Source organism: Panthera pardus, unplaced genomic scaffold (genome assembly GCF_024362965.1).
Source record: "Panthera pardus isolate Hobbes unplaced genomic scaffold, ASM2436296v1 HiC_scaffold_13, whole genome shotgun sequence".
In the NCBI taxonomy this organism is placed as follows: domain Eukaryota; kingdom Metazoa; phylum Chordata; class Mammalia; order Carnivora; family Felidae; genus Panthera; species Panthera pardus.
This window is the reverse complement of record NW_026526688.1, coordinates 144488659-144514521: the sequence shown is the minus strand read 5'-3', so window position 1 is coordinate 144514521 and position 25863 is coordinate 144488659. Positions and strand designations below refer to the sequence as shown.

The window sequence follows — 25863 nt, the reverse complement described above, 5'->3', positions numbered from 1 at the left end:
TGCTGACAGCTCAGAGTCTGCTTCAGATTCTGCGTCTCCTCCTCTCTCTGCCCCTCCTCTGCTCATGCTCTGTCTCTCTCTGTCTCTCAGTAATAATAAATAAACATTAAAATATTTGAAAAAAATAAAATAAAATGTGAGGATAAGGATAGTGACATCTGTTGAGTGATAAGCCTTTCATACAAGCAAAAGAGGTGTTAAAAATAAACAAACAAAAAAAAAAAACAGGGATAAAGGAAAGTTCTGAATCTACCTTCAAATAATTAACTTGTACAAAATGGGATATGTTAAGTAGATGACAGCTGGGTAGTTTAGATCACAACTGGATAATGCGGCTGGCAAAAGAACTAAATAATCTTCTCTTAGCCTACATTCATAGAAGTGCAGCGAGTGCCCTGTTAAAGGAAACTTCCCAAACTAACCCAAACACATGTGGAGTGTTTTGCTCAGTTAAGAGGGGAGATAACAAATGGGACTCCATCTGTAAGAGAGAGAACAGAATCATAGAGTCTCAAAACCTGGTCCTTTCAGCAAAGAATGAGAATTTCCCTGAAGAGAAAGAAGACTTAGGTAACAGTGTGATCATTCTATTTCAACTACTGAACGATTGCCCTATAAAAAATGCAATGCAATTTATCCCATCGTTCATGCTCGCAGAGTGGGCATCAATGAGTGAAAGTCACAGGGAGACAGATCCGGAGACAAAGTCGGAGCTACTGGAAGCTGGGAGAGAGACGTGAAACAGATTTTTCCTCCCTAACCCCAGAAGGAATCCATCTTGCTGACACCTCGATCTTGAACTCCTAGCCTCCAGAACCGCGAGACAATAAATTGACACTCAGTTTGTGGTACTTTATTATGGCAGCCCTAGAAAATCAATACAAATTACTATAGTAACGTCCTACCTCTAAACTCGTTGTTACATGAGAAAAAGAAGCACCTACCTATTGAAACTAAACCACTGGTTGATTTTCTATTTCCTGTAAATGGAATGCAATCTTAACTAAAAGCTCCAGAAAGGAAAGGAAATTAAATCATTCAAGGGTGGTAACAACTGAGATGACATGGTTGGGTCAAGAATTTCCAAGAGGCCAATGACCTCCTTCTTTAAATAGGAGATTCATATTTTATTTCTCCAGTGACATATTTGCAACTGAAGGTAAGTTAAAGACCCGAAGGGCACCTGGGTGGCTCAGTCTGTGGAGCGTCTAACTCTCGATCTCAGTTCACGGTTCGTGGGCTCAAGCCCCACGTCCAGCTCTGCACTGGCAAGTGAGGAGCCTGCTTGGGGTTCTGTCTCTGCCTCTCTCTCTCTCAAAATAAATGAACTTAAAATTATTAATTAACTAATTAATTAATTAATTAAAGAGCTGCTTGCACACCAAAGCCAGGTCCTTTGGGTAGTCCAAAGAGGTAAGACCCCCAGCTGTCTCAAAGAGAAGTGTCCACTCTTTGGCCCAGGTTTTGGCATTTTGCCAGTGTCAGAGTTCATAGTAGTTGTCATTTATTTCAGCTATTGGCGTAGTTACACGGACGCCTGAGCATTCCACCTCTATAAGAGTGAAAAGCTTGTCAGGTATCATATCTCCAGCATTTTTTCTAAGTTGTTTTTGTTTTTGTTTTTGTTTTTGTTTTCCTGAATGGCCTCCTGTAAGGGGTCAGAGCTTTGAAGCATGCTAAGTGTTTCGTAGACCTGGATTTGATAATTTCCAACTGGCTCTCAATTGTACATTGTATAAAAAGTTGCTACTTCACATATTCTCACAAGAGGTACTTGTAAAACGTCACCCTTGTTCATGGCAGAGACCAGTAGCCATCAGTTCTATCTTTGGGCTAACTCCAGGTCTGGAGCACAGCTTTGTGCCCTTGTGGATGTTTTGGGGGGTTTTTGTTTTGGTTTGTGTTGTGTTGTGTGTTTGTTTACAGTTGCTTCTATCCCCTTAGATATTTCTGGTGTGAAGTCAAATGGACCCTAAAGTCACCCATGATGAGGATTTGAGGGGATAACTTGGAAAGACTGAGTCCAAAAAGCAAAACCAGGAGTGAGCAGACTTGAATGACACCAAGGATGGTGATAAAATATGAGTGTAGGAGCTTCAAGAGAGAGAAGGGTTTTGCTTGAAGGATGAAACATAATGGTTTAGAAGGATAATGATAGTCTGATAATTGACGGAATTCCAATACCATCTGCAGGCTCCATGGTAGACAACATATGGGAATCGAGTTTGTTCGGCCCAAGAAAGCTACAAGTGAAACAATGACCTAGAACTTGGTTGATGGATGGTACATATACCTGAAAATGTTATCACATGAATTATTCAAATAATTAATTCCCAATAAAATTTAGGACCTTATACTATCTGAGTCTCAGATTTGGAAGGGATTTTGTAGGTATTTAGTTCAATCTCACACCAGAGCAAGGTGTGAGGCCTTGAGTTTTCATTTCAAGTTGAAGGCATAACCCTGGCCTTGGAGTTTCCCTCAGTTATATGACCGTATGTGAGAATAGAGTGAGGGTGAGGATGACTGATGACACATTGCCCTGAATGTGTGGATTCAGCAGATTATTTTTAAATACATCCAATTTAAACTGTCATTTTTCCCTTCAGATTCCAGAGGGATCCAGAGGCAAGGGGCCTCTTTCCAAAGAAAAAGCTCTTGTGACTATAAATACACACTGACAAACTGCATACAGAATGTCTCAGAAACTAGAGAGAACTATCAGAGCGCTAGCATTCCACAATTTACAAAAGATAGCAATACATGTATGTTTGCGATACCCCATTTCACTCCTTAATCTTTTGTAATACTACCATAGTCCTTTAAGAAAAAAGAAAAAAAAAGTTACACTTCCAAAGAGAGTTTCTTACGCTCGCTGGCCTTTCAGAAATCTACCAGACCTGAACTATAACAGGACGAATATTCTCTTTGCATTGGGGACAGCTATTGACTTATAACTAAATCTGAGAGAAGAAAGTACATTACTCTTTTCCCCCTCTCCCTCTTATATTAGAAATAAGAAAAAAAAACTTGAAAGCAAAATGATCTGAAAAGTGTTCACTGCTGGGAGGAGAAGCTTCTCCGGATTTGGCAATCTGTCTCCCTAACATTTACTGTCTGAAGCTCACTAGGCTTATTAGATTCTGCAGAGCTGGGCTGAGTGTGACAGACGTCTCTAACTATTAGTTGGAGAGCTCATAAGCATAGGTATTCATTTAGACTGAGTATTTTGAAGAATGAAAAATAAGGTACTGATTAAGTACATGAAAATTATGTGGTGAGGAAGCATACCTGGGGCTATAAATGTCTCATTTAAAAAAAAATATTTTTAATGTTTCTTCATTTTTGAGAGACAGAGAGAGACAGAGCACAAACCTGGGAGAGGCAGACAGAGAGAGAGTGAGACACAGAATCTGAAGCAATCTCCAGGCTCTGAGCTGTCAGCACAGAGCCTGACGCGGGACTCAAACTCACCAACTTTGAGATCATGACCTGAGCCGAAGTCCGACGCTTAACCAACTGAGCCACCCAAGCGCCCCTGTCTCATTTTTTTTTTTTAATGTTTATTTATTATTGAGAGACACAGAGAGACAGAGCATGAGCCAGGGAGGGGCAGAGAGAAAGAGGGACACACAGAATCTGAAGCAGGCTCCAGGCTCCAGGCTCCAAGCTGTCAACACAGAGCCCGACGTAGGGCTCAGACTCACAAACTGGGAGATCATGACCTGAGCCAAAGTCAGAGGCTTAACCCACTGAGCCACTCAGGTGCCCCCGTCTCATTTTTTTTAAGTTTATTTATTTTGAGAAAGAGAGAGAGGGTGGTGGGGAGGGACAGAGAAAGAGGGAGTGAGAAGGAATACCAAGCAGGCTCTGCAATGTCAGCACAGAACCTGACGTGGGGCTCAAACTCACAAACCGTGAGATCATGACCTGAGCCAAAACCAAGAGTCAGATGCTTAACTGACTGAGCCCCCCCCCCCAGGTGCCCCTGTCTCATTTTTATTAAACAAGAAATGCATGCCATGAAGAACCTCCAGAAATAAATAGGTTTGAGCTGCCCCCTTGACTCTTGAAGGGGAGGGTTAAGGGGATAAGACAAATAGCTCTGTCAACAGTGCTCATTCTCTGCAAAAGGTACATTTTATTTTTCCGGGGTCAAAGAAATTATCCTAGAGATAATCTTTTTCAGAAGCCTCTGGTTCTCAAGTGAAGGAAAGCAGCTGAGATACACAAAATCATACAACTTTCTTTACTTTCCTATACCCGAATGTGGCTTACCAGCCCCAATTTCCATCACAAACAGAAATACTTAATGGTATCATTTCAAGAAACTTGATTCTTGTGGTTTGCTGTTCAGGTTCCTTTGGTTTATTTCTCTTCAGCTGAGGGGTTCCTGCCTCCCTTACCCCCAGGTTGCATCTGGATTTGGGGAAAGCTTATGCAGCATCCCAGAACAAGTTTGTGGGTAGGCAGGGTGCGTTGAGTCTAGGTGCTCTCATCTAACCCCCTGAAGAAAAACTTATTCTGACACTTGTTAAAATGGAGATTTTATTGGACTATTGAAATCAGAGCTTGCAATAAGGGAGAGAGATGGGTCTCGGCTCCAAATACAGTAGGGACAAGAGGGGATTTATAGCCAAGGAGCAGAGTGAGGGGTAGTCAGGTCTAAAATCACTAAAAGGACACATCAAGGATGGGGGAATTTTTGTTAAACTGACCCAACAGGATACTTGCTAAAAGAGGCCAAGAATGCATACATCAAAGGAGGGGAATAAGGGAGCTTGATCAGATGTCATGGGTGGGTGGGGGGGGGGGTGACTCAGCAGGACTCTTTGTGAACCCTGGGCTGGGCAGGACCAAGGCAGAGGTGAAGTTGGAAAGAGGGCTCAGAGGAGACTGACTGACGTTGGGCCAAGAAATGCCGTTTTCAGTCCTTGCCAGCCTCCACTGAGGCACGGCCCATCCTGTCGGTCTTGGGTCTCCTGCACTGTCCTCATAGCATCTGCTGCTGAGGCCCTCAGCCCATGGCGCCCTCCACTTCTCAGAATATTCATTCCCTCTAACCCCACGGCTGTAATCTTTCTGCAGGCTCCCAGGGACTCAGAAACTACTCCGCATTCCCACATGATATTGGGGTGCTCAGGACTCTGTGGGGATGCCTTCAGTGTCATCCACTGTCCCAAAGACATGTCCCAAAGGTGCTGTTACTCTAACCTATGAAACTTTGGGGTCTTCACTTCAAAAATCCCATTTTCTTTGGCTACTTTTTGAAAAGCCAGAAGCTGACCCTTTTATTTAAAATATTTTTAATGTTTATTTATTTTTGAGAAAGAGAAACAGAGTGTGAGCTGGGCAGGGGCAGAGAGACAGAGAGAGAGAGAGGGAGGGAGGGAGGGAGGGAGGGAGGGAGATACAGAATCCAAAGCAGGCTCCAGGCTCCAAGTTCTCAGCACAGAGCCGGATGCGGGGCTCAAACCCAGGAACCACAAGATCATGACCTGAGCCAAGTCCGATACTCAACCGACTGAGCCTCCCAGCCTCCCCTGTCCCTTTTATTTAAAACCCCCCATAATTTACCAAGGGTTTCCACTCATGTGGACTAATAATGAAGCAAGTAATTGTTCCAAATCTGCCAAACTTTACCTCAGATTTGAAGAGAAGTACTGGAAAAGCCCATAATGTAATTAGAATTGAGAGACAAAAGAGATGAGGGAAAGAGAACACATATTTTCTTCTTTGATGGAATATTTTCCAATTGGCAAGTTACCATCTAGGATTAGCAGACATCCCACATATAAAGGATAGCTCCGAATTAAATTCTGCTGACTTTTTTTTTTTTTTTTAATAATGGAGTATAATGTTACTTGTTTCTAAACCAGGAAGTAATTTTCTCCACAGAATATTCTCTCTGTATAATTTCAGGATCACTGTCTGGTAAGAACAGGTAGAAATCTGAAGTAGAAGGATTGCTTGTCAAGATGTCAGGAAGCCCGGGATCTGCCTTACATCTGTCACTAACAAGCTGGATGATCTTGGCCAAATTATTGTACCTCTCTCTATCTTGGTTGCTACTACCTCTGTCAGATGATAGACATCTGAACATGCAAGCTTCTTTTCTGTTGTGACACTTGATACTGTGTTACTGGAAGCTGGGCTCCCAGCTTGAGGCCAAAGAGCACGTGGACACGACAGGGCGTGTTCGGCAGACTATTGTGGCAGCCGGAAGACTCAGATAATTCTTGGAAGAGCTCATCCTGAAGGAAGAAGAAGCCAGACTCCAGAAGCCTCAGACAACAGACAACAAAGCCTCAGTTGACAGAAAAGTGTTTTTTTGAATGCGTGACAGTGTTTACTATTCTTATCTGTCTCCCAACTCCATGTCTAAGTCCAGTGAAGACTAGTTAAGTAATTAATTAATAATCAATGAATAAAAACTGAAAGGCTGGGTTCACTAAAACAAACAAACAAATAAACAAACAAACACTTGGAGCGCCTGGGAGGCTCAGTCGGTTGAGCGTCCGACTTCAGCTCAGGTCATGATCTCACAGTTTGTGGGTTCGAGCCCCACATCGGGCTCTGTGCTAACAGCTCAGAGGCTGGAGCCTGCTTCTGATTCTGTGTCTCCCTCTTTCTCTGCCCCTTCCCTGCTCATGCTCTCTCTCTCTCTCTCTCAAAAATAAACATTAAAAAATAAAACCATTAAAAAATACGGAGTCAAAGCATAGTGTTTTTTGTTTTTGTTTTTCTTTAATGTTTGTTTATCTATTTTTGAGAGAAAGAGACAGAGAGAGAGAGGGGGGAGGGGCAGAGAGAGAGGGGGACACAGAATCCGAAGCAGGCTCCAGGCTCTGAGCTGTCAGTGCGGGGCCCGACGCGGGGCTCAAACTCACAAACCAATGAGATCATGACCTGAGTCAAAGATGGACGCTTAACCAACTAAGCCACCCAGGTGCCCCAAAGCATAGTGTTTTGTGACCTTCTAACAAACTGTGTCACAAAAGGAAAGTGGGCGTTTTCAACTTATCATCCTCGCCAAAGCCCAGAATCCTGGCCCCTAGAGGCCTCCAGTGTGGTCGCATGGGTTCTTGGAGGAAACACAGCCATGCACAGAGAGGGCGGGATGCCCACAGAGCAACAGTTGCACCAGGCAGGACATCCGGGTGATGCCCAGTAAATGGTCCCCAGTACTTGGAAGCTCCTGGCATGAAACAGAGTAGATCTGGAGCTATCATGAGACAGCTCTGAGGATTCCCATTGACTCTGAAAGACCTTGCAGAGGTTAGAGGGCCTGAGTGAACACAAACCCAGAGCAAAAATACTGCTTTCAACTGCACAATGTGCATGTGCCCTTCTTCCTGTAATAGAATCTACTTTTTCTTCAGGAAACCACCCCTGCTTCACCCTTGGTCTTAGTAGTTTGAGTACAATTGATCCATTTCCCAGCTCCACGGGGTGGGCGTGAGTCCCAGGAAAGGCTAATTGATCTATTCCTTCCTTTTGGCTGTTGTGATTTATATTACGGACTGGCACATAACCAAAGTCAGGCCATGAAATGAAAGTACAGGACTTTTACAGAATTTTTGGAAAAGAGACATTCTGGGATTGCAAATAATCAGGAAAAAGGAAATCTAGAACCGCCAGAGACTGATACATGGTAAACGCTTGCCTGGGAAAGCCAAGTGCTGTGAAGAATTCTGCAAAACTTGGAGACGAGGCAAAATGTTAGGTAACTAACATGTCTTTTCAGAGATGAGGGTCTCCCAAAGACTACCTGAGGAAATGAACTTAGTTTGATTCACTCATTTCTACTGATGAAAGATCCAGAAGTAGTGAGTGCCATGTTAACTTGAAGAGATGCAAATGATGTTTGTCCAGTGGAACAGATCATCTTAAACATTTCAGTTTATTGCCCTGCTGAATATTAACGACTTTTTGGGTCCCTCTAGAAATCTTATTTTACTATGCCTTTATTGAGTTGAGCATAAATGCCTAGCTTCTCAAAGATGTTTGGACTGGTTTTAATATCTTTATAGTTCCCTCATTAATTAACAAGTTAAATAAAATCTTTGACACGTGGTTATTTTATATTCACCTAAGAGTTATTTTTAAAGACTACTTTTTTGGGGTGCCTGGGTGGCTCAGTCGGTTAGGCATCTGACTCTTGGCCTCGGCTCAGGTCGTAATCTCACAGTTTCGTGAGTTCGAGCCCCATATCGGGCTCTGTGCTGACAGCATGGAACCTGCTTGAGGTTCCCTCTCTCCTTCTCTCTGCCCCTACCCTGCTCAGGTTGTCTCTGTCTCTCTCAAAGATAAATAAAAGATTTTTTTTAAGAAAAACAAAAATTACTTTTTTAAGAAAAGTATACTTAAACACAAGAGATGAAGGGGGGAAAAGGAAATAGAGTCCTATCTACTTCATTTCAAACAAGTCCTATCTACTTCATTTCAATACCTAAATCCTGTTACTCCTCCATGTGGACTGCACCATCCATTGAATTAATATAGTCTATATTTTGGCAAGCCAGTGTGAGCTGGGTTTGTATCTTTTGTATCCAATATTCTGACACTCAGTTCCAGCAGTTTTCCTCACGCCGCCAAGCAATTCTCCAACACCAGTTGGACGTGCAGCAATTCGACTCAATTCTGACACCGTCTACCTGGAGATAGCATCAGACTCCGCAGGTGAAAGGTTTCAGTCCCACAAGACTGTCCCCCACCTCAGATACTAATCACAAGCCTAAGTTGTCTCCCTGTGCCTCTGATGCACCCCTATAGATTCCAACGTCTCCCTCCTAGGGTTTGATTGATTTGTTCGGTTGGCCCGCAGAACCCAGGAAACATTTCATTTTGACTAGATCGCTGGTTGGTTATAAAAGGATATAACTCAGGAACAGACATTTAGAAGAGGTGCATAGAGCAAGGTATGGGGAAGGGGACCCAGGGCTCCTGTGCCTCTCCAAGTGAGACATTCTCCTCAAATCTCTTCGAATTCACCAATCTGGAAGCCGTCTGAATGCCGTTCTTTTGGGTCTTTATGGAAGCTTCATTACATAGATATGACTGAAATAACTCACTGACCACTGGTGAGTGATTCAACCTGTCACCCCTCTCTCCTCTTTGGAGCTCAAGGGCGGATGGGGGCGCTGAAAGTTCCAAACTTCTTATCTCCCTGTTGGTTCTCCTGGCAAACAGCCCCCATCCTTAAGTGCCTCCCCAAAGTCGCCTCATTAACATAACAAAGATACCTTCATGGCTGCCATCACTTAGGAGTGAGGCCTGAGGACCAAATATATATTTCTTATTATAAACCATAGTATCATGGTGTCTGTAATAGTGGTGATGAATACTGGTGAGCCCTTTAACCAGAAAAATGATACCAATTTGAACATACAGCCTGATGAGATCTGAGAAATTAGATTTCTAGAAATAATATTAGATTTCTAGAAATATCTTTATTAGAAATAAAGATTACACGTTAAAATAGAATTTTTAGCATTAATTTCAGCTGAGGTCCCCAAAACAAAAAATACTATCTGTCTCTTCCACAGTGTACTATCTTTAAGACTAAAAAAGTAGTTCTGAAACACAGTTTTGTGACCCTTCGCTGATCAGTTTGGAAGACTGTGCCAAATGGGATAGTGTCACTGTGCTGTGAGGTCCCATCTCATGGGACATGAGTAAAATCTTCCTTCTCCAGACCTCAAATTGGGAACCACTTAGGGAGCGAGGTGTGTGGACAGCAATCGGCATCACAGCTAAGAATGTAAGGAGCAAGAGACTGCAACTAGTTCGTGCTCTGATAGAGAAGTAGAGGAATAGTGGCTTCCCTGGGGGTGACCTCCGTTCCCAGAGTCTGTTAAGGTGAAAAAATCATGAATATTTCCTGGAGAGTAAATATGGATCATGCACAAGAAAGCTGGTTTCTTAAGAAGTCTTCTTGGATCTTGTCTAAGAAGACTATCTGAAGGTCAAGGGGACCTCAGCAGAAAGAATCTAGAAGGGTCTCACTAGGTCCTTGGTGGTAAGGGAAGGAGTCACATAGCAATCCAATGAAACAGTCTCCCTCCCTTGTGCCAAATGGACTTCAGGCAAGAGATCATGGCTATTCTTCAGTCTCCTGGCTTGGTGTGGACATATGAAGTCCTGAACTGAGACTACATTTGGGGACAAAAGGGTAGCCATAAAATTCACAAGGCTTGGTTTAAGTTTCATTTCAGTGGGTGGGAAAGAGCTACTCCAAAAAGATTTAAAGTAGGTTCAATGATTTGCACAGAAGGTGAATTAAGCTGTTTTCTCCTTAGATTCTATGAGTCCTGTTGGCTAACGTAACCTTTACTTGTCTTGAAAGTCTTTACAAGGCCTTGATTATTAAATGAAAGTTTCTCCTGTCAGTTAAACATTTTGGAAATCAGGACACACCTTGCAATCAACACGTATGTTTAGCATTGTGGAAACAGCGTAACTTTGTTTTTAATCTCAACTATGTTATTAGGTTGATGGTGAGTTTTACAATAAGAGAAATACGGTAATACAACAGAAAACGCTGCGCCCGTTAGCACTCCATTCCCACTACCACATCAGAAACTGCAGAGACCATATTTTCATAATGAAATCTGACAGCCTGACTAAGGAACAACGGCCCTTCCATTCCTATTTGGACAACAACCACATTTCTGAAATCCCAAGAACCGCATTATCAGATGCCCATCATCAGAAGAGGTGACGAAGCTGTGATCAGCCAAGCTGCCGGACAGAAAGGTCTGGCGAGCCTGGCACTTCCCTCAGTTCCGTCGCTGATGTTGGCTGCATCACTCTCAGGGAGCCTGAGTGTCAGTCCCAGCCTAGCGTCCCCAGGCTCAGGGAACAGGACAGGACAGGACAGCAGCGACTGCCTGGGCTGCAGAGATGTTTTTGATGCCACAGAATGGAGTGACAGTGACAGATGGCCAGGAAGCTACCTGACCAGAACAAATCAGTTTAATCAGATGTTGGAAACATCAAATGATTACATTTTATTTCACAGCTATATAGACTCCTGAGGAAACTCTCTTTCTGGGTGTAGTAAACAGTGATGGCAAAGCAAGCCGTTTTATGTCCTGTTGCCTGAAGTCTGTTCCCACTCTCAGGCTGAGAACTCTTTCTCTCCTCCCCGCCCCCCAACCCCAGATGGAGGGTCTGTTAGAAACTGATGAGCTATAGGTCAAGGTTGTGCAGGTGGTTCTCTGGAAACCGGGAGAAAGAGGCCAATGGAGGAAAATGGGGAGCTGGGATATGAGAAACTTCATTTTGACAACTTCTGCCTTTCGTCAGATGAAATGCATGAACACCCTCACTCCACTCCAGAGGCTACCCAGAGCCCTGACGCCTTTGCTCGTTCCTGCCTACCTGCCCGTTCCAAATCTCTACCCCAATGCCACTCATGCACTCTGTCTATCCATTCGATTCATTTAAAAATTTGTGAGCACTTTTTGTGTAGCACATACAACGTTGACCACTCTGGATACCTAAAGATGACTCAGTACCTTCCCACAAAGTAGCAGCCTTGTAGGGGAGGCAGTCATTGATGTAAATAAATATCCAGTGGAATTACAGAAATGTTATCTGAGAGGTGCATAATGCCCATAAAAGCACATGGCTCACGTGTTATGGGTATAGGGGAAAGCTAGACAAAGGAATTACATTTGATGAGGCATGAGCAAGACAGAGGTCTTCCTGTGGGGGTGTATGTGGGGAGAGGCAAAGAGAGCAGTCACCTGTATTGGAAGGAAATGGTAGATGGAAAGACGCAGGTCAAGAAAAGATGCAGTGTGTGCCGAGGCTGGGAAAGAAGCTGTGATCTGAAATAAATGGAAGGTCTTGAATAGCACCAAGAAATTTAGACTTTACTATGTTATAGTGGGAAATGAAGATGAACACCAGCTCCTTCCTGTGCTTCAGGAAGGTAACCCCTTTGACACTGTAGATATTGGACCACAAAAGCCAAACTTTAGAGGTAGAAACCAGTTCAGTGGCTACAGCAATGACAGAAGTGAACAACAACAGTCAGGGCCGAAAGTGGGACAACAAGACCAGCAAATAGGAGGTAAATTTGAATGACATTGAATCAGGGAAATCAGAAGGCCTTGGTGGGTAATGGTGCAACTGACCCATTTTACAGCTTGGTAGATCACGGTCACACCACTTAGGTTGCAATTAAACGCACCAAACACCATTAGCAGCACCCCTTTCTTTCCTTCCTTGGGTCATTCTTTCTAATAGTAATCCTCAGGAATTCCAAAAGGTGTACTCATGTCCAAGGGACCAATCCTGCTTACTCTCACGTTGCTACCAGAACCAAAAATCAGAAATGCCCCTTTAAAGTTGGAGAATGATACAAATACCTCTAAGACACAGTTATGTTGAAATGAACTACTGAGTCTCCAAACTGGAGAACCAGTGTTGGAGCTGGTAGTCAGACAGTCAAGAAATCCCCTGCCTCCTGTCTCAGGCACTGCCACAGGCACTGACCCGGGCCACACAAAAGCTTCCACGTGTAAAGGAGAATGGTGTCATCCTTTCTCCTACCATAACAAAATGGTCCCCAGACCCCCAGGCATCATTTACCTCCCTGAACACCTACATGCTCTGGGAAGCCTGGACCAGAACATGTCCAGTGGCTGTTACCTCTCGGTTCCAGACCACATTCTTCTTCAATCACATACCTTGGCAAAGCACCAGCTTCTTTCTTTCCACCTGCCCATGTCTGGCTTGACGGCTCTCCTCTGCCACTAAGTCTTAGTCAGAAACATCCCTTCTACCCTTCGAATACCTGTAACTTTGAATTCAGGCTGAAGGGAGTGGGTCTTGGTCCCTCTGCGACCATAATACCCCTGGCCTCCTCTTGCAAACGTGCCAGTCCCCGGCCCAGAAAACTCATATATATTGACAAAGGCTCTATGCTTGATTAAACTATAATCAGGCTCCCTAATCTTCCTAGGCCCCATATGCACTTCCTTGTAAAATCTAGTTTCAGCAAGAACCCTGCTAATTCAATTCTACCAGAACTCCCCCCTCTGGATCAGATTTTCTGATCAGATTCCTCATCCTCTACCATCCTCAGGTGAGGTATGATCCCCCTGGCCTGCCGTTAGCAAGAGTCCCAACCGTCTGTTTAGCCAGAAATCCCCTTTTACCATTGATGTTTCCTCTTAGTGATTTTCCATTCACTGACTCCCACCACACGGTTCCTTGGCTATAAATTCCCATTGGCCCATGCTGTGGTGAGGTTCAGCACAATCCCTCTCTTCCACTATAAAAACCCATTATGTGGTCTCCACACCTATTGTAATGGTCCCGAATAAAGTGCGCCTTACCATTTTAAACGAGTGTCCTTGAATTTTTTAAAAAATAACATCTATAACTTTGTGTTAGGAGGGATAGTACTCTGAATGTGTTAAACTGGTGTGGATTTTGTCTCCTCCATAGATCATGTTTTCTAGTAACCATTCGATCATTATATCTTTCAGGAAGGGTGGGAAGAGTGTGTTCCTCTTTGAAAATGAATAGAGGGGTGCCAGGGTGGCTCAACAGGTTAAGTGTCCAGTTCTTGATTTTGGCTGAGTTCACGATCTCACGGTTGTGAAATTGAGCCCCGAATCGGGCTCTGCGCTGAGTGTGGAGCCTACATGGGATTCTCTCTCTCTCTCTCTCTCTCTCTCTCTCTCTCTCTCTCTCTCTCTCCCCCTCCCCTGTTCATGCTCTCAGTCTCTCTCAAAATAAATAAACATTTTTAAAAACCTGAAAATAGACCCAGCACTTGCACTATTAGGTATTTACCCAAAGGATACAAAAATAGAGATTCAAAGGGGTACATGCACCCCAATGTTTATAGCAGCATTATCAGCAAAGTATGGAGAAAAGCCAAAATGTCAATTGAATGATGAATGGATAAAGAATATGTGAGATATATATAGATATATATAGATATATATAGATGTATATAGATATAGATATAGATATCTATATCTATATATATATATCCAACGGAATATTACTCAGCCATCAAAAAGAATGAAATCTTGCCATTTACATTGATGTAGATGGAGCTAGAATGTATTATGCTAAGTGAAATAAGTCAATCAGAGAAAGACAAATACCATAAGATTTCATTCATATATGGAGTTTAAGAAACAAAAAGATGAACATATGGAAAGGGGAGAAGAGAAGAAAGGGAAACAAGCCACCAAAGACTCTTAACAATAGAGCATCAACGGAGGATTGATGGCAGGAGGTAGGTGGGAGATGGGCTGGATGGGTGATGGGTATAAGGAGAGCACTTACTGTGAAGAGCCCTGGGTGCTGTATGTAAGTGGTGAATCACTGAATTCTATTTCTGAAATTGATATTGCACTGTATGTTAACTAAAATTTAAAGAAAGAGGAGGAGGAGGAGGAGGAGGAGGAGGAGGAGGAGGAGGAGGAAGAAGAGAAGGAGAAGGAGAGGGAAAGGGAGAAGAAGAAGAAGAAGAAGAAGAAGAAGAAGAAGAAGAAGAAGAAAAGAAAATGAATAGAAATAGGCATCAGGATGGTAAGGGAAGAAAGAGAAAGCCAGAACAGCCCCAGTCCAGGGGTCTGTGAGAAGAAGGGACAGAAAGGAAGCAGAAGTTAGCCTTGTATGGTGGCCCTATAACACCTCAGGCAGAAAACCTGGTAGTTAAAGTGTATAATTTATAGGAAAGGTGAGCTCTCAAGGATCTTGTACCATGTTCTGTTCTGAATTCTGGAGAAGACCAAACTATAGCATGGCCTCATGGTAAGAGTAACATGATACCAACAGGGCAGAGTAAAAAATGTTAGCACAAAGCACTTGCAGAGATAGAGACAGGGTCTAAGCCAGCACACCAGAGTCTTAGGTTCTCGTGTAGCAGGGGGGACTAAAATAAAACTCAGCAGCCCAGCTGCACCATACAGCCTCAGAGCCATTGTTGAATTGAGGGACAGCTCTTCCCCACTGCCAAGAGACCATTCATGGTAGCTTTCCAACATGGTTTCCCTCCATGTCTACTTTATCCATCCACCAAACTTGTCATTTGTAGTAGAAGGCTGAAAACGGCATAAGATTGACTCTTTACTTAATCCTTCCAACAGGAGACTGGGCAGTTGGTCTTCCTGGGTGGGGTTATCACCATATTAATCTCTTGTGGCTCTTTTCTGTACTTCATCAGTGAGGAGACTGAGGAAGGGACTCTGTAGGAAGAAGACAGGTAGACATCTGTGACTCTGTGAACAGAAACACATTGGCTTTTAAGGCTCCTGATAAGGTTTAGGCACATACATCTAAGTGTTAGCTCTCACTCCCTGTGATCCAAAATAGAAAATAAAGAAACTCTATTTTCTTTGCACACCTGAATGGTAGAGCAAAAAAAAAAAAAAAATCCATGGATTCATTTTATGTTTGCCAAGAAAAGTAAATTGGGCTCCACTTAACCAAAACTCCTCTCACAACTAGATATTCCATTATTTTGTTCTTGGTTTGTTTTCCTTGTCAGAGAATGGTCATTAGGATGGTCATTAACTGAGATGGGAAATACAAGAGAAACAGCAGAGGTAGGAGAGAGGAGGATTGTGAGTTGTGTTGAGACGGAGGTTCCTTCTTGTCACAGTTTTGTGTCTAAAGCTCATATAAAAGGTTAGAATAGAAAAGCAGATTAGTGAAACTATCTGCCGAGAGATCATTGTCAAAGCTATGAAACTGAACGAAATTGGCCTCAAAGAGAGGATTAAAAGAAAAAGTAACCTTGTGGGACACTTTTATTTAAAGGGCAAATGGCAAAAGATGAGTAAGTAAGACAATAAAGAGTAGCAGTGAGGTGAAGCCCACAGGAGCCATAGAAACCAATGGAGAAGAGAGTTCTAAGAAAGAAAACCACACTGAAACTGTTCTCATGGTTCATTTCCTATCTTCGTAAGGACAGAGAAGATGGAATTAGGTCGCTTGCTGAGATTGAGGGATATAGGACTGCTATTGACATCTAGGGGGAGAAAGCTTAAAAGAGAATAAAAGATGAATGAAAGCATTGCTGGACAGTGGAGAAGAGGCAGCGGAGAATATCTATAGGATTTAGAACCTGGCTGGGTGATTTTTAGGCAGGTTGGGATTATACAGAGCTATGACATAATAGCTTGGGAATGATGTGCTCAGCGAGGCAAGCATCTTGAAGCAACTCTTTATGGTCAACCTGTCAGTCTTCTTTCTCAGGAGCAAATATTTCCCAGAACAAGGAGCTAGGGCATTCTGTGCTTATTCTCAGAATTATTGACCATAGGGACAGGAAATTATACCCAGTTACTGTCAACATAGGAACAGGAAATTGTTTGGTTTCAGCCCTCTTTTTATAATTTTCTCTGGAGACAGCAAGAAAGGACCAGGAGTAAAAGGAAAAACGTGGGATTACTCAGAATTAAGAACGGACAAGTTGTGTCATGTAACTGGTGAAGATGGTGACAGAGTCAACCCTGTTGAAGAGAACATAGCTGAAATAGCAGAGCACAGGGTAGGAAGGCGGGCCAAGACAGAAAAGAGTCCAAAGACTAGTAGAAGAAGAAAAAAGAGCAGAGGTTGAAATAAGAAATATCAGAGTCAATGAGAGTAAGGTTTTAAAAAGTCACATGATAGCGGGGTGAGCTGAGAAAGGGTAACAACATATTTTCAAATGTGAGGGGTGAAAAAATAACTTCTCACACTTACTAATTATAGGTAATAGATTCCCCTAATTATACAAATATTTATAGAGTAACCTAGGATAAATGATTCTCTTGTCCTCTCCACCAATTTTCAGATTGGTAAATTCATTCTCAGGCTTTAAAACCAGTTCTGATCCCGTATCTGTGAAGCTTTTCTGCATTTCCCAGTTATCTCTCCTGAACAATTTTACCATGCTCTGCCCAGACCTCTATAGCAAATCCCATCACATTACAGTAGATTGTCCACACATGCAAAGGAACCGAAAACCACACTGCTTTTTAAAACCAAAATCAATTGCAGACACCTCTGTCCTGAGGGAGTGGCAAAAATTCTCTACAGAGTCTTCTATTTAACAAAATAGATTCTCAGTCCACCGTGGCGGTGACCGCGAGAGTATGACCTGGAGTGGTCCAGTGAAACTAAGAGAACAAAATCGTTTGTATTTAAAATGGGTAGGAATTGGGGGGATTGGAAGGAGATCAATGGAGAAATGCAAGGAGACTACTGAGAGAGCAAAGGACCAAAACACGCAGGGACCAATGGAGCCAAATCAGCCAGCCGCCAGTAATGAAGGTGGCATAAGAGATTCTAAAAGAGAGTAGGGTAACATTGACATTTAATTACCTTGTATGTGGTTCTTTGTCACTATATGACCCCAAATCTTTAATAAAGTATACCAACGCATGAATGCCTGTGTTTTGCAAGAAGTCAAGGAAAGGGGGCTGAACTCCACATCTGGATCTGTTGAAGGCATAGAAAACAGAACAGCCATGGAAGCTGAGAGACACAAGGAAAATTAAGTGGTTGAAGTCATCCAGAAATTGTAGTGAAGACAACATGAGAATATGAGCCTATGGAATCTAAAAAAACAGCAATGAAATCTTAAGAGTAATGGGCCTTTCCTCTGATGTACGATAAGTGTTTGGACAATTTTTTTAAAAGTCTGAGGAAAGGGTATTCCAGCTGCCATGTCGGATGTATGTATGATTATATATACGTTCCACTTACTATATGTCATGCACTGACATATGTATGACATATAGGAAGTGGTCAATAAGCATTTGTTAAATAAATAGATAAAAATACATGGATAAAAAAACAGTTCAATTTTATTAGGGCTAGAAGGTTAGGTAGTTTCTTGCTGGTGTGAGAAAGTATCAAAAAGCGGGAGATCGTGTCTTATATTTCATATTCAAAGACCTATAACAGAAAAGAGTCTCATATATTTACATGTAATGTTCCACTTCTGAAAAGTATGAATAATAAAGCTGGGAGGGTAACACTGAGAGCAGGTAAAATATAAAGGGAAAAGAAATCCTTATGAAAGAATATAGGAGTATGCACAGATTATATGAAAAAAAAAAAAATGACCAAGTTGATAAGCTTAGCCTCAACAGTACAGTGTTACTTAGGTAATTAATTCTGACATCATCTCTGCAAGGCAGATAGCAGCAACATATATAACAAACAGGAAACCAGAGGCCAAAAAAAAAAAAAAAAATCAGATTGAACTGGTATATAATATTCAGCAAGTCAGTAGTAGTGTCCAAAACCCAGTATCCTACTCTAACATTGGTAGTGAGGAAACCAATACTGTAAAGGAAAGACCACTTTCAAAATTCAAGAGATTCTCTGCCAACCCTGTTGGAATTACAAAGCTTTGTTGGTATTTTATTTCACTACCCATCTCTCTGCTAAACAACAACAACAACAACAACAACAACAACAACCTTGTTATATCCTTTCTGTTGTGCTTAACACCTTTTGGACATTTTCAGATAACACTGGAGTCCCTCTAGAAAATGAAGAGTCACTGGGACGCCTGGGTGGTTCAGTCGGTTGAGCGTCTGACTTCGGCTCAGGTCATGATCTCACAGTCCGTGAGTTCGAGCCCCGAGTTGGGCTCTGTGCTGATAGCTCGGAGCCTGGAGCCTGCTTCAGATTCTGTGTCTCCCTCTCTCTGACCCTCCCCTGTTCATGTTCTGTCTTTCTCTGTCTCAAAAATAAATAAACATAAAAAAAAGAAAGAAAAGAAAATGAAGAATCACTGTTTTAGTAGTAAATTGTAATTTTAAAATAATAGATAGGAACTTGCATTTTATACACCTAAATCATTTTTTCCATGCCATTTTGATGGAATCTAAGGCGATAAACCTTGCTTCAAAGACTTAGATTTATAAGCCACATTTATAATATTAAAGCACTCCTTCAGACTAAAGCAGAAAAAAAAGAAAATTAAAGCAATGGGGTTTTTTTCTTATTTATAGACTCAAGGCAAAGAGAGTAAATTCAAGATGATAGAAAGTGCTGTCGACAGAGTAGATATGAAGTGTGAGGATTACTTCAAGCCATGAAATCACTCTGTTTAAATATGTAATTTTGGTGCCAGCTCACTGAACATAGTAAGGAGAAACAGACTAATTTAAAAGTCAAAAACTGTTTATTTTTTTAATTGTTAGGGGTTTACACAGCATACATAATATATAAAACCCTGCCATACAGACTAGTTTATGGAATAATATGTTACTGGCATAATTATTAGGACATTTAATCGAAAAGTACAAAATCTCTATTCTACTCTCCCGGAAAAATCAACAATGCTCGCACTTCTCATTTTTGAAAAAGGATTTATAATACTTAGCACCAGACTATTTTTGCAAAGTGCTTTTAGAACCTGGGTAAAGAGCTTGTTCTCAAATACAAAGCACTGAACATTTTTTTCCCTTTCTTTTCTTGCTGTAAAGAATAAGGACTCCATCCAGCCCATCAAGTCACTTTACAAAGCCAAACAAATCACTTATTTTCTTCCCCTTCATGTTTTCCGGAAGATTTCCGGGCAATTTTTCAGAAAGCACTTTTCCTTCATTGTCACAAAAGAACCTTCCCTCCTGCCCTCACAGTTGCCCTGTGTGTGAGACCGACTTTATAATCTTACTACCTTTATGCCCATTGTAATAGATATCCTAAAACAAAGCTGCCGTGGATTGAAAACCGTAAAAATAAGTGAAGACTTGCTGAAATCTGAACAAACGAGGTCATTTATTCAGAGTTTACCGTACTAAGGAAGTCAGCCATCACTTGCAGAAACTCAAAACTGAACAGGGAAGTGAAAAAACTTGATAGTAAAAAACAAAAGGGAAGACTTCAGGTATGATCTGATTGGAAGCTGGTGGCACTGGGAAGCCGGAAAGGGGAAAACTAAAAGCCGGGCATCAAACGTAAGTTTGGCGGGGAGCATGTGTGGCTGTCTCTGATTGGTCCTGAGCTGGAAGCAGAAGCAAAAAAATAGGGACGCAAGCAGCCACTGAGCATGCCCAGCCCACTAAGGAACACTTGCTGGAGCAGCTGTATTTTCTCTCCCTGGAATGGTTGTTACAGAGGTTGTGGTTTGGCTTCCCAGGCTGTTTGCTGCAGATTGTGGATCAGAGTTCTATTGTCACATATGGTCTGGTCTGGCCACTCTCTGTATAGTCAGTCTCTCATCTCCCTTTTCGGTCAGTATCTCACCTGTGAAAGGTTAACCAATTCATGGAAGCCTAGAGACCCAACCTTCAATGCTCAGGGATTGTTAAGTCACCTTCATATTCAACTGCATGGCAAGATAGTCTTGACCCTTCTGTTCTATTGTCAGTGCAGTCATCCGATGAGGGATTGGCTGTTCTGGGCAGAATGCAATTGAGCAACATGATGACCATCATGACAAAAACAAGGACAATTAATAGTTCCTATGAAATGCATGGAACCGAGAATTCCAATTGCCCGACCCAGGCCAAGAACCAATTTCATGAGGACCAACCTCAGAGAGACAAGTAGCTTTTCTATTATGGTGATGTATCACCTATTCTGCCATGTCCAACCATTGATACAAGTAGAGCAAGAATTAACAACGGCATTGGGGCGCCTGGGTGGCTCAGTCGGTTAAGCGGCCGCCTTCAGCTCAGGTCACGATCTCGTGGTCTGTGAGTTCGAGCCCCGCGTCGAGCTCTGGGCTGATAGCTCAGAGCCTGGAGCCTGCTTCCGATTCTGTGTCTCCCTCTCTCTCTGCCCCTCCCCCGTTCATGCTCTGCCTCTCTCTGTCTCAAAAATAAATAAAAAACGTTAAAAAAAATTAAAAAAAAAAAAAGAATTAACAACGGCACAGATGCCACCATGACTAGCCCACAAGAAATCTAGAGCACTGTGGCTGTCCGTCAGTACTTGCACCTGCTCTGTATGAGCAGGTTGAGTGGAGACTGCTCTGTATTCCATTGAAAGCAGAGATGGTATCATTAATCACTTCTGCCAAAGTTAATGATAAGTTTCTCACAGTCTTTTCCATTTTTATGATTGCCACAGGTGGGAACACTGATCTGATTGTTTGCACAAACTATGACTCAGTAATTCTCCCAGGTAGAATACCTGAATAATTAAGGGTGGCATTGTTTTGGAGCTTGTATCTGAATCAGAATTTCTAGCCTTGAGGATTTATTGAATCAGAGCCTCTATGTACAGTCAAGTCTCAGAGTATTATTCCTCAAGTGTATAAGATGCCAACTGAGGCAAACAGGACCAGGCATCCTGGACAAAAAGGAAATAGTATCCAGGAGGGGCACATGGAGACGTGGGGGGAAAAAAGAAATGGTTCATGACAGAAGGTCAGAACCAAGACCTTACATTAGTTGTGTTACATGTTTGGATCTCAATTATTTTCCTGCCATGGCAAGTATTCAGTACACCACCCGATGAATGTTGTTTGAGTTCAAATTTAGAATAACCTTAGTTTTTATCAGTAGACCGTAATACTTTTTTTTTTCTAGAAGAGAGGGACATGGCAAGGTCACAGGTAGATTTGTTTAAGGTCATTTGCCCATATTTAAGGTGAAGTAGAAATGTTATTGGTTATAATTCCCTATGATCCCATTTGATGAAACCAGAATTTATCAGTTGTCATGGTGACAGAATGATCGATGGAATGAATGTCCAGCAGTCAATAAGATGTAAAGAACTGACTACTTTTTTTTAAATATGAAATTTATTGTCAAATTGGTTTCCATACAGCACCCAGTGCTCATCGCAAAAGGTGCCCTTCTCAATACCCATCACCCACCCTCCCCTCCCTCCCACCCCCCATCAACCCTCAGTTTGTTCTCAGTTTTTAAGAGTCTCTTATGCTTTGGCTCTCTCCCTCTCTAACCTCTTTTTTTTTTCTTCCCCTCCCCCATGGACTTCTGTTAAGTTTCTCAGGATCCACATAAGAGTGAAACATATGGTGTCTGTCTTTCTCTGTATGGCTTATTTCACTTAGCATAACACTCTCCAGTTCCATCCACGTTGCTACAAAAGGCCATATTTCATTCTTTCTCATTGCCATGTAGTATTCCATTGTGGAATATTTATTGTGTAGTATTTATTGTGGATAAAGAAATTCCACAATTTCTTTATCCGTTCGTCAGTAATGGCATTAGAATGGCTCTGTTTTGATTTAACAATTATCATAAAGAAAAAGAGAAAAGGGACCATTATGGGTGGGTGACAACCAAGGATCTATAGATCTCTATTATGCCTTTTAGATCTTATAGATCTATAGAAAATGAGGATGATTATAAGGAAGCAATGGAAAGCAAAACAAGAATTATCCAGGTTCTCTGGTCCAACATCTTGAGTGAATCTGTCCACTCTCTGAACTCATCAGTTTCTTCCAAAGGCCTTGGGTCAGCAGTCCACTACTGAAGATCACCTGTTTCTAGATGATCTCTGAAAATCTTCAGATTGAGGTTTCTTGTCGGAGTAATCTTTTAATTATGTGGAATTCCGATTGCTTCTTTAGTTGTTAAATGTGGAGCCCAAGGATTGACTTGCATCTGTTTCACTGCTACATTTGTCGTTAATAAGACCTGATAAGGTTCTGTCTAATGAGGTTAGAGAACAGTTTTTCTCTGATGTCTCTTCCAACAGACAAATTCTGGTTGAAAATCATGAAGGGGATCTTTGGGAAGAAGCCATAGGAAGGTAGCCTTAACCTGTTGGTGATGGGACTGAGTATAGTATTTGAGTCCTTTGTAATATTTTGCCGTGTGTGTTTACAGCAGGAGGAAGTCTAGTAGCAGAGGTGAAATTCGTAAATGTATGGGCTTTCCCATACTGAATCAGTAACTGATTCATAGAAGGATTACCAATGTGTTCCCAAGGAAGTGGACCATATGGCCATAATGGCTGCGGAGAGCACTTTTGGCCATGGGGGGCTCAAAGGTTTCTGAAAGCTCTTAATTTTAATTTGCAAATAACATTGGTTCTTTCAACATTTCTGGAAGATTGTGGGTGGTAAAGGCACTGTAATTCCTGAGTAAGAGGTAACGCCTTACTGAGTTATTTTATAATAATTCCCATGGAGTGTATCCCTTGGTCCCTTGATATAAAAATTGGTATACCTCAGGTTAAAACACAAAATCCAGCAGCTTTTCAGCAACGATAAGGGCTGTCTGTAACTGTTTGGCAAGGAAATGCTTCAATCCATCCTGAGAACAGATATGTAAAAACTACAGCACATTCAAATCCTAAGGAGAAAGGAAGCTGGCTAAAATCCATCTGAAGGTGTTCCAAGAGGGTCCTTAAGTGTCAATTCCCGGCCATGCCCCATCTTTACAGTTTTCCCAAGATTTTATTATTAATTAATAACACATGGCCAATGTGTCTGTATCATGGTGAGTAGTTTTATGAAGCAATTTAAATAATATCCATTTGAAATCATCTGATGTTACCAAGTAGCTAACTTAACAGTGCCAGAGATGATCGGAGTGAAAGGGAGAATTTTCTATTCTTTCTCAAATCAGGAGCTAAATGTAGATATTTTATAATGGTCTTTTTAAATTCTTCCAAATATTAATCCTTAGGGTGTTTAGTTAAAATCACAAGTTTAGTTAAGACTGCTGGTTTGGCATAATAATCTGTTAGATCATTTCTTTCCCCTCCTCTATTATGCCTTTTAACATGGGCCTCAACTTTTATAATAGCCACCTTTCCAGGAGGCAGGGGTACATTCAAAGTTCCTTAATTGCTATTCAGTTTTGATTAAGGTTCCAGCAGAAGAAATTCCCTTTGTTTCCAAAGATTCCCAAAGGCATGCCCTATTCCAAAATATTATCTGTCATTTGTATATATGTTTACTCTCTGGTCTTTGGATAGCTTAACAAGCTCCGGGAATTGCAGAAAGTTCTGTCATCTGATCTAATTTTACCTCAGACAGAGGACTATGTTCTAAAGAAAAGTCTAAATTAATAATAGCATATCCTATTTGTTAACCTCCAGTTTCAGTTTTAAGGTAAGATCCATCGACAAATAATGTATTAGGTTAGGGTTCTCAGTGAGAATCTCTAATAAATCTGAATGAGGCAGAGAAAAGATGTCAAGCAATCGTGAGATTCCCCTTCTTCCAGTAGAGGCAGGATTCAGGGTGCTACAGCAGTCAATAGTAATGTGCAGGGGTGAAAGTTATGAAACCTCATAAGCGGTTAATAGGCTGGTTAAAAAGTATTATGTATTTTCAGGCAGTAGTAGTAATGTCGATGCTGTGTGAGGAGTCAAATAGGGAACCTAGGACTACATCAGCAGAAGTTGCAACAAATTTTGCAGTGGTACCTACTACCTTAAGACAAAAGGGTCCTTGCAACTGGGTCAATATTGAGGCTGTAATAAGTGATGGTTCCCAGGAAGCTGAATTAAAAACTACAAATGCTTGTCCACATTGTCCGCACACAAATAGACAAAAAGACTGTCTGGATTTGGGAATGCTGTTATGGGTTAAACTGTCCCCCTCACCATCCCCCCCAAAGATGTGCTGAATTCTTAATCTTCTTAGAATGTGACCTTAATTTAACACAGGATTGTTGGAGATGTATTAGTTAATATGAAGTCACACTGGAGTAGATACGGTCCTTAATACAATATGACTGATGAGAGGACCACCATGTGATGAGAGAGGCAAAGATTGGAGTGATTCATCAACAAGCCAAGGAATGTCAAGGATTGAGGGCAAACACGAGAATCTAGGAACATGAAAAGAAGTACTTTCTCCTACAGGTTTCATTGGGAACTTGAACCTGACAACACCTTGATTTCGGATTTCTAGCCTTTTTTTATGCTTATTTATTTTGAGTGAGAGAGAGAGAGGGAGAGCGAGTGGGAGAGGGGCCAAAGGGGGAGGGGAGGAGGGGGAAGGGATAGAGAGAGAATCCTAAGCAGGCTCCACGCTCAGCTTGATCTCAGGACTGTGAGATCACAACTTGAACCAGTATCAAGAGTCAGACGCTTAACCCACTGAACCACCCAAGTGCCCCAGATTTCTAGCCTTTAGAAGTGAGAAAATAAATTTCTGTTATTATAAGCAGCCCCATTTGTGCTACTTTGCTACGGCAACCCCAGGAAACTAGTAGAGATTCCAAAGAAAGGAGGTTGTTGAAGAGCCTTCTTTAGGTTCCAGAAGACCTGCTCAGGTGTGGTCTCCCTGAAGGAAGAGTCTCTTACTGAGGACCCTGAATTCATAAAGAGGTGTAATAATGCAGAAAAGGTGGTGTCCACTGTCTGCAATATCCAATTAAACCTAGAAATCCTCCCAAGTGTCATTTTGTGAGGGATCTAGGATAAGTTTGCAGGTCTTTATCAGGAGAGAACATTTTTTCTTCTCAGGTAGGGCATGCCCTATATAGGGAGGCAACAGATGGAGAAAGGGGAGTGTTCATTAGAAAAATGAGTTTAAGGGCACATGGGTGTCTCAGCCAGTTACGTGTTTGACTCTTGATTTCAGTTCAGGTCACAATCTCACGGTTGGTGACATCAAGCCCTGCGTCAAGCTCTGTGCTGATGGCACGGAACCTGCTTGGGATTCTCTCTCCCTCTCTCTCTCTGCCCCTCCCTGGCTCTCTCTCTCTCTCTCTCTAAATAAATAAATAAACATTTTTAAAAATTAGAAAAATGGGTTTAATTGGTTGTTGCTTAAGTTTGTCAAATGGCTCACTAGCTTTGGCCAAAGAATCTTTTGGAAAAACAATTTCTAATTAGAATTTGATTTTAAAAAAAAAGAATTAGAATTTGATTAGAAATACATAAAAATACTGTACTATGCACTTAAAAGACTTGTTAAGAGGGTAGATCTCAAGTTTTCTTACT

General features: G+C 41.8%; 1 pseudogene; it reads right to left on the bottom strand.

Annotated features, from left to right (window-relative positions):
* Positions 1–1362: 1362 nt before the first annotated feature.
* LOC109274992 (NADH dehydrogenase [ubiquinone] flavoprotein 2, mitochondrial-like) overlaps positions 1363–25863 on the bottom strand; it is a 40972-nt pseudogene continuing 16471 nt past the window's right edge.